Here is a 15,422-nt window from a genome sequence, read left to right on the forward strand (position 1 = left end):
CACAACCGTTACGATACAACGTTATCACAACAACCCTGTATGTAACATCCCACATGCTGACATTGCTGTGTAAATACCATGTAAATTATAACTATAGCCTTATTCCCCTTGTTTTATAACATTATCTTCTCTGTTCCTTTATCTTCTTGCTCATACCCTCACTATGTGTAAAACTGGAGTGTCATGCCCAATTTCGTTGTCACAATATGTTAGCCCATTTGTAACAATGACAATAAAGGTATATTCTATTCTATTCTATTCTATTCTATCAATGTCAACAAAAACGGTGCTTAACATTTGAAGTTGCCCCGTTCTAAACTTTGGAAACTACCTAGCGCAAATGATGTCAGTGAGTCCTTCGCAACACCGCTGAATGAAAAATTCACAATACTGTACTCAAGGTTTTTGTACTTGTAAAGATCCTTCAACTCCAAAGTGCTCCTGGTTTGGATTTTATTTGGCAAGAATGTTCAAGGATCACTGGTTAAATAAACAACTGGAAATTCTCTAATGCAGTCATTTTCTGTTTGTTTTTATTATGTGCCAATTCATGATCAAGTCCCTTGCTATTTTTTTCTGAAATTAAAAAATGAATGGCTGATTTTGACCCAAAAGCGTTTTTTACTTGCTTTCGTTGGCCATAGCTCAAAAAGCTCAGATCTTTGGATATCTTGTACTTCTGCAAAAGAAGGCCTCTCTTGAAAAAATAACAGTTTAACTGCAATTCAGTGGTCACAAAATATAATTTGTACATTGATATGAATAGCTTTTGAAGTCATTGTTAATCAAAACAGCAGCCAAAGCACTGAGTTTTCATAAACAAATTAAAGTCTATTAGCTTGCGGATGCTCAACTTTAAAGCAAATTCAAGCAATAAAATCCAACATTATTGGGCATTACAGAGCTTTGCTTGACTTGCAACATCACTGCATTGCAAAGCTTGATTTAATAAACAGAACATCATCCAGCAAATCTATCAACGTGGCTTTTTTGCTCAAAACATGAGCGGTAATTAAAACATACAGCCCCGAGTCCCAGAGGGGAAATTTAAGAGGTACATTCTAATCGTCTTACCCCAAAAAGGCCCCAAAATCATAGGTGACGTCTTTTATTGAGTCACTACCAAAAAATGAATCCCACCTCTTGCAGGTCCACCTCAAGATCTTTGTTTCCTTCTAAATATGGACAATGTTGACTTTCAGTCGTTGGCTTGTTACCACCTTTATAAATATTTAGAAGAATACGGAAATTCCAAATGATTGCAGATTTATACAGGGAAATCCGCTGAAAAACGTGCAGCAGAATGTTTGGCACGCTGTTGACGTTAATCATTGCACATTAGATCAAATTGTCAGAGAATGTCTTGAGTCTTCCATTTGCATTTTGATATGGTTGCCCTGGTAAAAGATTACGGGTGATCCTCTTGAATTTATCCCAGAGTCTTGTGTCTCTTGAGCGCTGCTATTGGCAGGCAAAGTTTACTTGGCACTCAGGGCATTTTGTTGATCAGAAATGAGCTGCTTAAAGATCAAAAAGACTCAGCCATGTTTTTCGAAAAGGTGGAATTACAGCAGGAACAATATTTAGAATACTTTGTAGTTATACTTTGAAGTTTTTTTGGTTACTAGCTCTCTTTTAAAAGACAATTTTTTGGGGGCATTTTGGACTGTACTTGAAACAGGCCTTTTCTGACTTTCAGTTTCCATTCATCCATTCATCCATTATCTGCACCGCTTATCCTCAGTAGGGTCGCGGGGGTGCTGGATCCACTGTTTTCATTATACACTAAAAATTAGAGAGAAAAAAAATGCGGAATTGGGCATAAATACATTTTCCATCGACACCCGACTCTCCCAGAGTTCTATGTAATGTGTTATGCCCCGAACAGTTGTGCTAAAAGTAAAATAAATGCCAATATGTGCAGTGGAAAAAAAAACAAAAGGGACCTTTTCACTCAGTTGAGCATTATTAACACATACCTAATAGAGGAAATATTTTACTTCCAACTCTTTCAAGGAAACCTAACATGACGCGGCTCACCTTTAATTGTCCCCCAATTTTTCGTTTTTGATTTTTTTTTTTTTTCAAATAATTGGAATACAATTAGTTTTCGCTAACACTCCATAAAATCCTGGTATAGTTATATGTTCTACAACTGAGACTAATCATTTTTTTCTGATAAAGTTGCCTTTATTTAGTACCATTTATTACACATAACATGCTTCAGTAATTGTTCTTCCTCTCACAATATCATCATGTGTCCTAAAATATTTTAAGTACAGTAAGCAGGCATTTGTATATTTTTTATTCTCACTCTCATGACCCAGAATTGGATCAGCTGGGGTGACAAACGGATGGACACTTGGATAGACATGAAACCCCGAGACTCAAAATACTTTCAATAGCATTGTTTCCCAATTTAGATCGAAAACATCCACTGCACACACACACAATCTGTGTGTATTGGTTACATGTCTAATGCTTTGGCCTCCCCCGGGAGCAGGATGTGATGTCACAACCTGTTTATCGTCTGGGGAAAGCCGAGTCCAACTCTTCGGCCAAGCGCTTGTGCCACCTTTGACCCGCAAACGCCTCGTCCGCCTCAAGCGCGCGGATGTCACTGAGGGTAATCCTTCGTAAGTGCGGCAAACATTAACCCCCACCCAATGTCTCCCTCCTCTCGGAGTGACCCTGACCCCGGTCCGACCCCGCCGTTGTCGACAGGCGCGTGGGATCAGACGGCGAGCCGTTCTCACATCCCTCTCGGTTGTATCTCTTCTCGCCGGCAGGCCAAAGCCAGGAGACGTGCCGTCTTAGCCCTCTGAGCCCGCCGATATCACGTAACCCCCCATGGCAGCTGTCTCAGCCAACGTACCAATAGTTCATGTCGATCCTGTTACACGGTGTGGGCCGATGGAATTAGTCGTCTGGGAACCCGATACCTTGGCACGTAAGCGAATGCGTGTTAATGGACATTATTGGGATTGTTACGCTCAGGGTGAAGTGCTCTGAACATGGTGGGTGAATCAACATTTGCACCGCAGCCAAAGGATACAATCAATTTCCGAATCCTCAATGTTTAGCCGCTGATAAGCAACTAATCGGGCAAAATGTAATGCTTAATTCCATTACTACATTGATCAGATAGAAAAACATATAGAAATATGTATCATCCGATTAATTTCTGTGCCCGGTACCATCACTAGGGTGCCAGGGGTGCCAGGGCCCATCCCAGCCGACTTTGGACAGTGGGCAGGGGACACCCTGAACTGGTTGCCAACCAGTCGCAGGGCACACAATGACAGACAACTCACTCGCTAATTCACACCTAGGGATAATTTGGACCGGCCAATAAACTGATATACATGTTTTTCAAATGTGGAAGGAAACCAAAGTGCCCTGAGGAAACCCACACAGGCATCTGGAGAACATGCAAGCTCCGCAAGGGGAGGCTTTGGAATTAAACCCTGAACCTCCGCACTGTGGGGCTTTCACCAACCACCCAACCGCCATGCCGCCCTCTCTAATTTTAATTTTATTCTAATAATTTCAGTGAGCCAAAGTCGATTCCAGTTTCCAAAGCAATAGGCCATTAACACCCTTGACTGGAGCGATAGACCAGCATTTTTTTTAGCTGAAAGCTACTTTTTGTTACAGATTGGCACACACGAATAGCAGTTTCAAGAAATGACAACTAATCAAGTTATTATTATGCTGCTACTATGTTATTACCAGGTTGTTATTATTAGAAGTTGAGTTAAAATAGGCTCAGTCAACCACTAAAACAACATGCCAGTTCGAAATCAAATTTCCTGGATATCTTTCACTGGTAAGCTATTTTCAGAGCCTGTCATCTACTCTGGTGTTCTTTGTGGACTACCTGGTGCACCCGGGTATTATTTTGAAGACTTCTGTGATAGACCGATATAATTTGTTACAATGCTGATACGAATAATGATTATTAGTGGCAGAGAGATTAGGTTTACACACACTGCGCAGATGCATTTTTGTCAGAGTGTGTTGTAGGTAAATTCAGTTTTCTTTTTTAATCATTGTATTTGCTCCTTCAAAGTAGAACCCTTTTTCTATTAATATGCGTGAGCCTGCATTCCAGTTTCACAAGGATACTAAAGTGTGCGTAGTGGGCACTCCGCAGTGAAGTTGGTCCCAAGTGACGTGATACGGATTATTTAGTCAATTCTAACAATTATCTTGTTTTTGTATTATGCAGTTAATAGTTGTTCAAAATCTCTCTGTGCTGTCATGTTGTGAAAATAATTAATTTAGCCAAGTTATTCTGAATACGGTACTTTAAGGACGTTAATAAACCATAATCCATGGCACTTTGTTGAAGGACTACATGCAACTACCTGATCTTGGTTTCCTCTATTTGTTTTTCAAGGTTATATTGTGAATTTATCTTAAACAACATTTAGTTTTTTTATTCATATTGTTTTTGTCTTTTGTTAGCATGTTTGGTATTGGGGTAATGCGAAAAATAATAAAAAGTAATCAAGGTACATTACTGCAATACTAATGTATTCAGATTACGTTACTGATAACATTTTTCAACAGGTATCTCATAACTGCATTGTATTACTTTTTTCAAGTAACCCCCCCAATCCTGATCACATACTGCAAATTTTGGAACGGAAAGGTTTTCAACCAATGATTTAGGATATGGTATCAGTATTGTCACACGCGTACCAAAGGTTTTTGGGGCAAAGTATGCTGCGATAATGCTCGGGCCGTTGCCTGTGAATGCCAAAGTCCGGCTCAATTCTGTAAGGCAGAATGATCCTTTACACTGAAAAACAACGGTGACCAGATGATGAAGGTGCGGTATCTGACTCAGATCAGGAGGCCTTTCCTGCTACTGGCACCAATGGAAACTAGTATTATCTGCATAACGTGGCGAATCATCCACCCGAAAAAACGGCCTGGAGAGGGATGGGGGCCACCAGGCCATATTTACCCAAGACACACCACAGGAAGTGAACCCTAATATTAGCGAATGTGTACATGCTGTCTTGTAAGCCGATATAAAGAATAGAGGATGCTTGAAAAGTGAAACAATCCAGGTATGCTTTTGAAAACGGTAAGTCTGACTGTTCTTTGTAGGAATTTACCCATGAAAGCAAGGGTCATTGATGGTTAACATCACAATCCAGACAGGCAGGTGCCAACTCGGCGGCCAAAGTCCGGCATCAAGCATATGACATCATCTTTTTTTCCTTCGTCACAGAAGGAGCGCGGCTGGAAATTTGGCAGCAAGAATGTCAGCTGTCTCAGCGGCACCAAAACTATTTTTCAGTCAGCAATACCCCCTGCTCAAGCTTTTTGTTCTTTGTCTTTGTGCAGTAGTTGTGTTAATCCACGCTTTAATGTGGCCTTGGGGCGCTAATTTGAGCCTGTGCCGGAGCCAATTTACATTCCGAACCCAGCCAACTGGATTCCCAACACAAAGATAGCTGGATTGTTAATGTTAACACTAATAAGCTAGCATTTTCGCATAAGTCGTAATAACTTACGCTTTTGGGGGTGCAAAGCAGGCAGACAGAGGTCAAAGACGAGAGCATGCGTTGAGTAACAGTTGTTATTAGTTTTGCAGTCTTAAAATTACATTCCCGATAGACTGTGTGAAAATGAAAAGTTGCGGTTGCCAGCGCCTAACGACAAGCAGAAGACTTTGGAATCATGTCTGGAAATGCGAATCAATGCGCGCTCTCGTAGCAAAATCTGCCTTATTGTTTGGATCCATGCAACATCACCCCCCACCCCCTCCTCAACGCATTCTTTGGACCCTCACTAACTACTGATCTCATCATTGGGTGTATCGAGTGACCTCTTAATTGAATCTTTGGATAGAACAACGCCAGATACAGCACTAGTGGATTACATATGAAGTGTTTAGGAATGTGTGACAAATGCTTATGTTTGCATTCCCTTCATCCGAGGACTCATTTGCAAATTGCCCACCAGACATGCGATAAGGAAATCAACACAATACCTCATATGTTTTGCTCCATAAATGTAAATGTATTGCAGGGTAGGAGGGAGTTAATCTGTGAATAATCTAGGAAAACAAATCGCCATTAAATTTTATCCCATCAGACACACTAAATTTATAGACGTTTCACCATTTAATCTAAACATCCTGTAGTACCTGCAAATTTGCAGTAACTATGTTGTTCAATTGCTTTAGATGCAAACTCAAGAGACACAATTCTAAATGTAACTAAGAATACAATAAACAAAGGCAAGCGCAATGATTTGACACAATAGGCTGAAACAATGTCAGGTAACAAAACAAGTTACTGGTTCCTATATAATTTGTTATCCATATGAGTACATTCAGGTCAAAGACAAAAAACAAAAGACATAGAATAGGCTCATAGTTTTATTATATAGAGGAAGGACTCAGTTTTGACATGGCTGGAAAGGACGTGTCCCCAACAATATCGAGCAATCATTGTTTTGTCTCCATTATTATCATTTGATGAAATACAGTCCCCACCTATGTCAAGACCGAACCTTAACCCTTGATATATAGTTTTAATGTGTGATCCTCGACACATTTTGTTGTGCTTTTTTATATGAGTTGGTTTTAAAACAGTATCCTCTAAAACATGTTGACGGCAGACACAGATTAAATAAAGGCAAAACGATTATAAATTCATGATTTTTTTAAGACATTGTGAACTCCAATCCGAAAGTCTTTTTAGAGTGTGATTGTTTGGCTCAGATATGTGAAACCTGTCTTAACCAAGATAAATAAGGCCGATTGCCTTTGATTAAACTCCTTGATTGGATTACTTCAGCATAGACACGGAGTGTTCAGTAGGACAAAATCAAGTAAATGAGTACTAAACGAAAAACTGTGTAAGAATTAGTACAAGGGAATTGTCTTGTGTGTTGTAAAACATGCCCACCTTAAAGTCACAACATTTTGGGAGCTTTGTTCTTTAAGATTCAACATAGATTGTTGTAGTTCCCAAAAATGTCCCAGCAGGGAATAGTACAAGTGAATGCTAATATTTTGGAACAATGGTAAAATGTCTTCAACGACTCCTACAATAGCTTGCATTTCATTTCAACACGTTTCCAATATGTTTATAGATTTTGATCTTCTCAGACAAAGAAGTCCAATTTCCAACGTTGCATGATATTTGACAATAATCCAGAACTAATTAAGCTGTTTGTTTAACTTCTCGGGATCCGTTAATTACTGAAGCATATGAGTTCAGGCGCACATGGAGGAACACAGAGCGCCTCCAAGCACTTGGTGTCTAAAACAACAAGCTTTCTGGGCTATGGGACTAAACGAGAACATGTGACCATCTGTTGCTTCCTCTTCCACACTAAAGACCTACAGACAGTTTTTCATACTCCTCGGTAAGCCTCTCAGCTCAAAAAGCATTGTCTCGTGTAAGCATATGGCGGGGTCTTAAGCACCTTATTAGTGTACATTTCCACTGGACAAATCACATTAACCACCAACAAGGTGGCATGGCCATACTTTGTGAACTGGAGGGGGGTACAAATAACACGTGCTAATGGTGATTAAGCGATCTGTTTTTTGATGCTGCAGCTGCTATGAGAGCATGTTAGCGGGGGGCATAGATTGGGAAAAAAACAGGCTTCAAGCTCCTGGGAAAGGCTGTGAGTTGCCCCAAGTTGGCCAGCCTAAGCTGCGCTAAGACCAAAGTTTAGGTGTCTCTGCTGGCATAAGAGATAATCTGTCTCTTCAATAGGCAGACTGATGTTTAAAAAAAAAAAAAAAAAAAAAACGTTAAGCCGCGATGCACACAGAAAGGCTGAGATGTTCAAACAACCGGATTCATTAAAACAAGCACAGGCTGACGCAGGAGAGACGGATGCATGTGTAAATTTTACAAGATGGCCCATCTGCAGACGGAAGCTCGAGGCTAAACACTTAATTACGCTTTATGGACTGCGCTACGATTGTCCTCTTAAGGGCGGTGGTAAACAAAACTACTGGAGGGGAGAACATTGGCCGCGGACGAGTCAAAATGGACATTTTTCCGCCTCTTAGATCTTGTTGCCCTGCGACAAAGCTTTTTTTAATGTGAGCCTGTCCACATTAACGCCGCTAAAAGTCCGGGTTTAGCCTGAAATGTCCCGTGTGCCAAACACCACAAAGAGAGTAAACGCATGCTTTCTCACAAGTTCAGAGAAGTAAAAAAGAATATCTACAAAGATCATACAATATGTTTCCAGCTATGATTTACTCTTGAAGTCATAGTAAGCCAACAAATCCATAAGGAAATACAAATACATGAGTCGCACTGTAGTTAAGTCAAATTTTTGCGGCTCACGTTCGGATGCTGCTAAATTATTGAAAATTACTATGTTATCTTCAAGTGCGGAAGAGACAAAACAATTTTTGGGCATAGAAGAACATGGCATGGCACGCGTATACATAAACTCACAAAAATCCCAGAGAAAATCTCAAAATGATTCCTCAAAAGCAATGTAAAACCAAAAAATGAAGACCAAGAATGTAATTGATGCATGATTTTGTTTGCCTAAACTGCTCCATATGCTGCAAAAAGCAGTGTAACATATTCTAACATAGTGAGTCAGTCCCAGTTTAGCCTTTTGATGCACAGTGAGTGGCACCACAAGATCATATAGTGCACACCAGTGCTAAATTCTTAAAATATCCATTTCCATACCAACAAATGGGTTTTGTTTTCTTTGGATCGCTATCAAATGTTGTTGGTGAATGAGAGCAAGCACAAGCTGTGATAAAATTAGCATAGTAGGAACTTCTCATGCTGGCTGAGAGAGAAAATGTCGTAAAAGGTCCACATAGCCAAAATGGGTGCACTTAAACCATTTAAAATGTTTTGCCTAAAGCTATTTACATAAAAAGGCTTATATTTCAGGGCTTTGAGAGAAATTAAGAGTAATTTCATTCCTAACAAACAGTTTTGCAAGATATAATAATAATTTGTGACATAAATAAAACTACATTATGACAATGGTGGGCCATCAGGGCCTGCGAAGCCTTCTCTGATGTCCTAAAATAAATCTGTATTATGTCATGTTCATGGTGTTTTGCGTGGGAATTCTTATTGAATAATTTGAAATTGTCTATCAACAACTCTTAATTGCTGTTCCCTGATTGCACTGCTTTCAGGTGTGTGCTTTCATATTAAAGCATTTACACAAACCTATTTCAGTCATTACTGGTTGTCATGCTCAAAAATCTCTCCCCAATGTCGATTTCCCCAATGACATTTCCAAGTTAAGGCCCTCTGGAAGGCCATGGGGAACGTCAGCTATGGGGCGGTAATGCATCAAAGTCTAAGATCTATTGTTTTATAACATTATAATTAGCATATTTTGATTTCACCCATTTAAACGTATTATAATAAGGGACTTTTATGTGAAGCAACTCTGTGGAAATCCCAACGAAATGTAATTTCAAATATTGACTTTTCAGTGCAACAAAAAAACTAATAAATGAAATCATAAACTTTAAATCTCTTATGGAAAACACATTAGCCCTGTAAAACACAGGAAATATAATTTAAAACAGATGTACATAAAAATATATAATACAAATTAATTTTAACCTTTTTTATACTCAACAAACATCCAAGTCAACAACGCAGAATCCTTATAAAAATGTGCATGTTTACCAATCACAAGAGAAAAAAAAAGCATTACGAAGGGAACTGTCTCTTGATTAGTGGAGAATCGGCTCCTATCGTTCACTTCCATATTTCCATGGATCTGTTTTTTTTTTTTCGTGAACGCCACACTTGTAAAGGTCATCATTAAAGGGCTAGCTGTTAAATGCACAGACCACCACTGCATTATGATAGAGCAAAGATAACAACAACATATTGCCATGACTATGTTAATGTCCGTTCAGTTGCTGTTGAGTGGGTTTGAATGCTTTGGAAGTTGTAATTAGTGGTAGCCCATTTATTGAGTCGAATAACATAAGATGCAACTGCTATTGGGTTGCTACCGAATAAGATTGTGGTTGTGTTTTCTTATTTGTACTTAAACTTTTCCCCTTCAAAGATAATCCATAAAACAATAAAGATCAAGGAAAGCCTTCCAAATATTTTGTTTCTGCTTCTGTAGAACATCTTTTCTTCACCCCAAAAATGTAAGCCACCACTTCAAAAGCAGCAATGCACACATACCAACACCAAAAATATGAAAACACGGGCTTTTTGGGGGCAACCATATCCACCATAATGGACTCAGCTTTAAGGATTTATTATAGCTTCTCTTTAATAAATGTGCCCAGACGCAGGGCATGTCAGTATGCCTTTGGCTGTTCTCATCATCACATACAGATAAAAAATCTTATGAGGAGCTCAAAAACAAGATTTTACTCCTTGCCGTGTTTTTTACGGTCCTTGTATTTTATGTGTCCTGTTACGTTATGTTTGTAGCTATGGGGTACAGGTACATCATTAAGCTTTTGAGTTTTGCCTGCAGATAATTCCGGATCTTGGTAATAAAACAAAGTACTTCACAAGAATGTTGAAAACAGTTTTTCTCAGGTGGCTTGATTATTCACCAGTTTTCTCTTTCATGGTTTTCAAACTGATGTACAGTAATTCCCACCAGGGTGCATGTGGTCTCTGTGGGGGTCTGCTAAATAAATGGCAGTAAAGTCTCTACCAAGGCCAAGAGGGGGTTGATTTAAAAGCCAGGTTTCACATATTTAGTCACAATTAATGCACTTTATGATTACTCATTCATTTGAGTGTAATTATTTACTTCTTGATATAATTATTTTACTTCTTAATAAACCCATTCATTCAAATGATATTCAGTCTCAACATGGTTTGAAGTGGTGTGTTCAATTTGCAGACAGGAGAAGGCCTTGAGTCTTATCATTACTTGCCAGACTCTGTCAAGACCCGGCGCGGGCAAACTACGACCCGGGGGCCACATACGGCATCATGAAGCTTTAGTGTGTACTGCACTTTAAACCAACATTCAAATAGTTGGATGAAGTTTTCGGTACTTGTTATTATTTATGGATTTATTTTTAGCGATCAAAATATTTATCAAACTTCACACAAAAAAGAACAGTTCTAAGCTAACTCTATTGCATTTTTAATGCATATCATCACATGTATTGCTTAGAAAGGGAAATAATATGTTACTGTTTTGATTAAAAAAAAATTGATAAAAAATGGTCTATTTATAGAAAGATACAAGGGAAATATAACATGTACATGTCGATGCCTGCCTGTTAATTCATTAATCAAGGCATATCGTTACTGCTAATCTGAAAATAATCTACTTTTTCTGCAATAATGGAATTTTCACAATGAAAAAAAACCGAACAATAAACATTAAACAATAAAAAAATACCCAAAATGGAGATATTTTTTTTGAAATAGCAATGACCATAAGAGAATATCGAATAGGCCCCAATTATGGTTTTTCATAATGTATTGCAGAGGTATCAGACTCCAGACTAACAGCTTTTTCTGTGCCTCATTTGTGCCCAGAATATTTTCAAAGAAAACAACATCTAAACTGCTCAATTTCCGCTTTTGTTTTACTTGTCTCACTTCTAAGATGTAAACGAACAGAGAAAAATGCAAATTTTCATTTTTGGGGGGAATAATAGTGTTTTTTGCATCCTCTTGAAAATAATTTAGGTGTTAATACTATTTCACACGATTGTTACAATAACTACAACGAAGGTTTATAATATGGACTATGTATTTGTGTTGCCTATTTTTTGACCACTCCTTCTCATCATGTTTTTCTTTGAAGTAGCCTCGTGGGCCATGCCAATAGTTTTAATTTTTCATACATGCCGCAAACGTATGAAAACTGGAAAGATGGAACGCCGCTTCTCTAACGCAACTTGAACAAACGTGGACTTTTTTGTTAGTTCACGTCAAATCGTGCCTGGGAGAAGCGTCTGCCTCTGTCGTCTGGTGGCCCAGGCCTCAAAAATGTGAGAAAAACACTACTGGATAATTTCGACTGGGCTCTTGATTATGGGTTTTTTGATATTTTGATTATCCAACCCAAATCGTTTCTCTCTCTCACTTTCTCTCTCTGTACCATCGTCCTTGCTGCCGCTTACCAACACTGAAAACGTTCTTGTCAAAATATTTTGGAAGTGCCGTGGATAGCTCTAAATATGGACCGCATGTGAACAGTGCTAAATTAGTATGTTCGCTCGTCAGGCAGCTCCGTCTATGTGGCACAAACTTCTAAAGACAATTTTCAAGCCAGCAAAGCCCTTAAATATAACATTAGGAAACCGTCGGTTGTACATTTGTGCACCAAAGTCAAAGCAACATGTTGAAAAAATCATTACAAACGAAGAAACAATATCAATTATGAATGGTCAAGTATACAGATCTACCGTTGCGTTGTCAGTGGGGATGGGCGATACTGGGAATTTTGGTATTGATTAGATCCAAGTAAATACATGGTACAGTAGTATCAAACGATATTCATCCGGGACAAAAACTTTGCTTGGAAATTTAATGAAGAATAAATAATTGAACCTTTCCCAGTTTATATTTTCGATAAACATAGCGCTAAAAATATTTCTTTTTTTTAATTGAATAACTACAAATAAAATGTTAACAGTAAAAAAACATATATAAAACAATTCTATCAAAACGGTTTCAGCAAAACCAAGTCAAACCAGAGTCACATATTGTACAACAATGTCAACTACAGGGCTCAAATAGAAGAATATTTTGAAAACACAGTCTGTATTGTAAATAAATTGTTAATTGTTTCTCATTAAATGCACATATTTTTGTCCACCATGGGTGGCAGTAGCCCAGGAGGTAGAGCGCTCGTCCTGGGATCGAGGGATCCCAGTTCGAATCCCGGCTCGTCCGTGTTACATGTCGAAGTGTCCTTGGGTAAGACACTGAACCCCTAATACCCCCAATAAGCAGGTTAGCGCCTTACATGGCTGCAAGGCGGCTATTGGGAAATGTGGAGCACATTGTAAAGCGCTTTGAGAAGTCATTGACTTGAAAAGCGCTATATAAAATGCAGATCATTTCATTTCATTTCATGTTTACATTTTTCGATGCAGCTCATTTTGCTCTGCAGGGTAAGCTTTCTTCGTGTGTTTATGTACATTTGTGGTCTTTTAGTAGCAGATCACTTTAACACACAAACTACTCGTGGCATTGTCCTTTTCTGTAGTTGAAAGAAAAAGTCCACAGTTTACTTCTGTTGTTTTTAGCTTCTGGTAAGAGTGGGCTCTTAATTTGGTCCTCTCTTCTGCCTGACAGGCAGGATGCAGCAGCAGTTCAGTTAGGGGGAGTTGCTAGAAGTGTGCCTGTCAGTCACACACTTAGCATCACACTTAGAGAGTTGCAGAGGACGCTGTGTGTGAGATAGAAGGGCTGCGCTATCTTCCAAGAGAAGCAGCACTTTGAGGGAATCGGAGTAGTAGTGAAGGATGGATCACAGGACAATAGTATTGATTAGACCCAATTACTTGGCTAGTATCAATTGTATCGATATTTGCATCAATCCTCCCACCCCTACTTGTCAGGACGTAGCTTATTTCCAAAACTTATGTTCAGACTTACAGAAAAACTCTTGAAGTAAAAGAAAAAGAAAAAAGGGACCGAATACTTGTTTGTTTTCCACACTAGGTCATTCATAACTTCAAAAAATGTAAAAAAAAAGATTCAACCCTGAAACAGGTTTTTCCCATTTCCCCTCTGGACTGATATATTGCATTTATGAGCTGTCACAATTTGAAGCATCCAAAAGAGGGAACGAATGTGATAAAACCGGTTCAGCTAACAGTAAGACGTGATTAAAAACAGCCATTTCGAGGAGTCAAAAGAAGATTCCATCTTTTAGTCTTTGAAATGGATTGTGTTGCGGCGAGGTTCATTTGAATTTAAACCTCGGCAATTGTCCATCAAGCAATGTACAGAAGACTTTGATCACAGGCCAAAGACCGATGACTCCCCTTGCAATCCTACAACTCTCGGGGGATGTTTGAATGCAAATCTCTGAAATAATTCTTTCACCGACGCCTCTGCAATACAGCACATGTCCAAGAATGACAGACAACTACCCATAAGTCTAGAAAACTATGCCGGAGTGAATTCTGAAGGAGGGATGGCAGGAGGGGGCAAACATGTACTTAGTGGGGGGACACCATGTGATTTGGCTGCAACAAGGCAATGCATGTACTTGTTTAACTGCACATTAGCAGGCCGAAGAGCAATAACAAGTTAAGCTTTTATTTGACTCAAACAAGCCCTACCGCCGAATCCAAACAAACCCTAGATGCTATTCACTTAAAGCCGCCAATGTATGTTTCTCAACCGAATAGTGAAAACGTTTGCAAGCTAAAAAAGCTTTGATGTGAATCTTATCGGGCCGCGTAAAATGAGCAGTGCCCACACCACAAAATCAAAATATTTGTTGTCTGAACAAAGGTTTATGATATTCTTCCTGTCGAGGTCTGGGACAATGAGACATAATTCAAGTTTAAGGACAGTGCTAACAACTAGTGGTGGGAATCCAGGCTCTTTTTAGAGAACCGACTCTTTCGGCTCGGCTCACTAAAAAGAGCGCCTGCTTTTGTGGCTCGCAAATAGTTGTTCAGATTGTTTTTGTGTTTTAGAAAATATATTACTAATAATAATGAAACATTAATCAATTAATTTTGAAAATGTATGATAACACAGAAATGAAGCCACTCATATTGCCCGTCACGAAGCAAGAAAGGGATAGGGAGAGAGGGAGAGCAAAGGAGAGAGAAAGAGGGAGAATATGACCAGGGGCGGCAGTAGCTCAGGAGGTAGAACGCTCGTCCTGGGATCAAGGGATCCCAGTTCGAATCCCGGCTTGTCCGTGTTACATGTTGAAGTGTCCTTGGGTAAGACACTGAACCCCTAATACCCCCAATAAGCAGGTTAGCGTCTTACATGGCTGCAATACAAGGCTGCTATTGGAAAATGTGAAGCACACTGTAAAGCGCTTTGGGAAGTCATTGACTTGAAAAGCCCTAAAGAAATGCAGATCATTTCATTTCATTTTATTACATATGAGAGAAAGAAAGAGAGACAGGAAGAGAGAGAAAGAGAGTCTAATCGAGAAATAGAGAAAGAGAGAGAGAGACAGATAAAGAGAGAGGGAGAGAACAAGAAAGAAAGAGAGTCGGAGAAAGAGAGGTAATGCGGTAAACCAAAAGAGAAAGAGTAAGGGAGAAAAATAAAGAAAAGCATTGAAAGAGAAAAAAACAAGAGTGAAAGAGAGGCAGAAAACATAGAGAGAGAGAGCATTTAAAGGAAGTTGGCTCCTTATTGATGGGGGCCAGCTCTTGTCCTTCACTTTAAAAAGCGGTAGTAGAGCAGTTTTGTTCAAGAACGACCCAGTCATGCACAAAAAACCTTCAAATC

General features: G+C 39.2%; 1 protein-coding gene across 1 annotated transcript in view; it reads right to left on the reverse strand.

Moving 5' to 3' along the window:
* Window positions 1–15,422, reverse strand: part of fat4 (FAT atypical cadherin 4) — a 142,436-nt gene that overhangs the window by 26,270 nt on the left and 100,744 nt on the right. The gene's annotated exons all lie outside the window — the stretch shown is intronic.

Source organism: Urocampus carinirostris, chromosome 9 (genome assembly GCF_059441175.1).
Source record: "Urocampus carinirostris isolate Australia breed hairy pipefish chromosome 9, RoL_Ucar_1.0, whole genome shotgun sequence".
Classification (NCBI taxonomy): Eukaryota; Metazoa; Chordata; class Actinopteri; order Syngnathiformes; family Syngnathidae; genus Urocampus; species Urocampus carinirostris.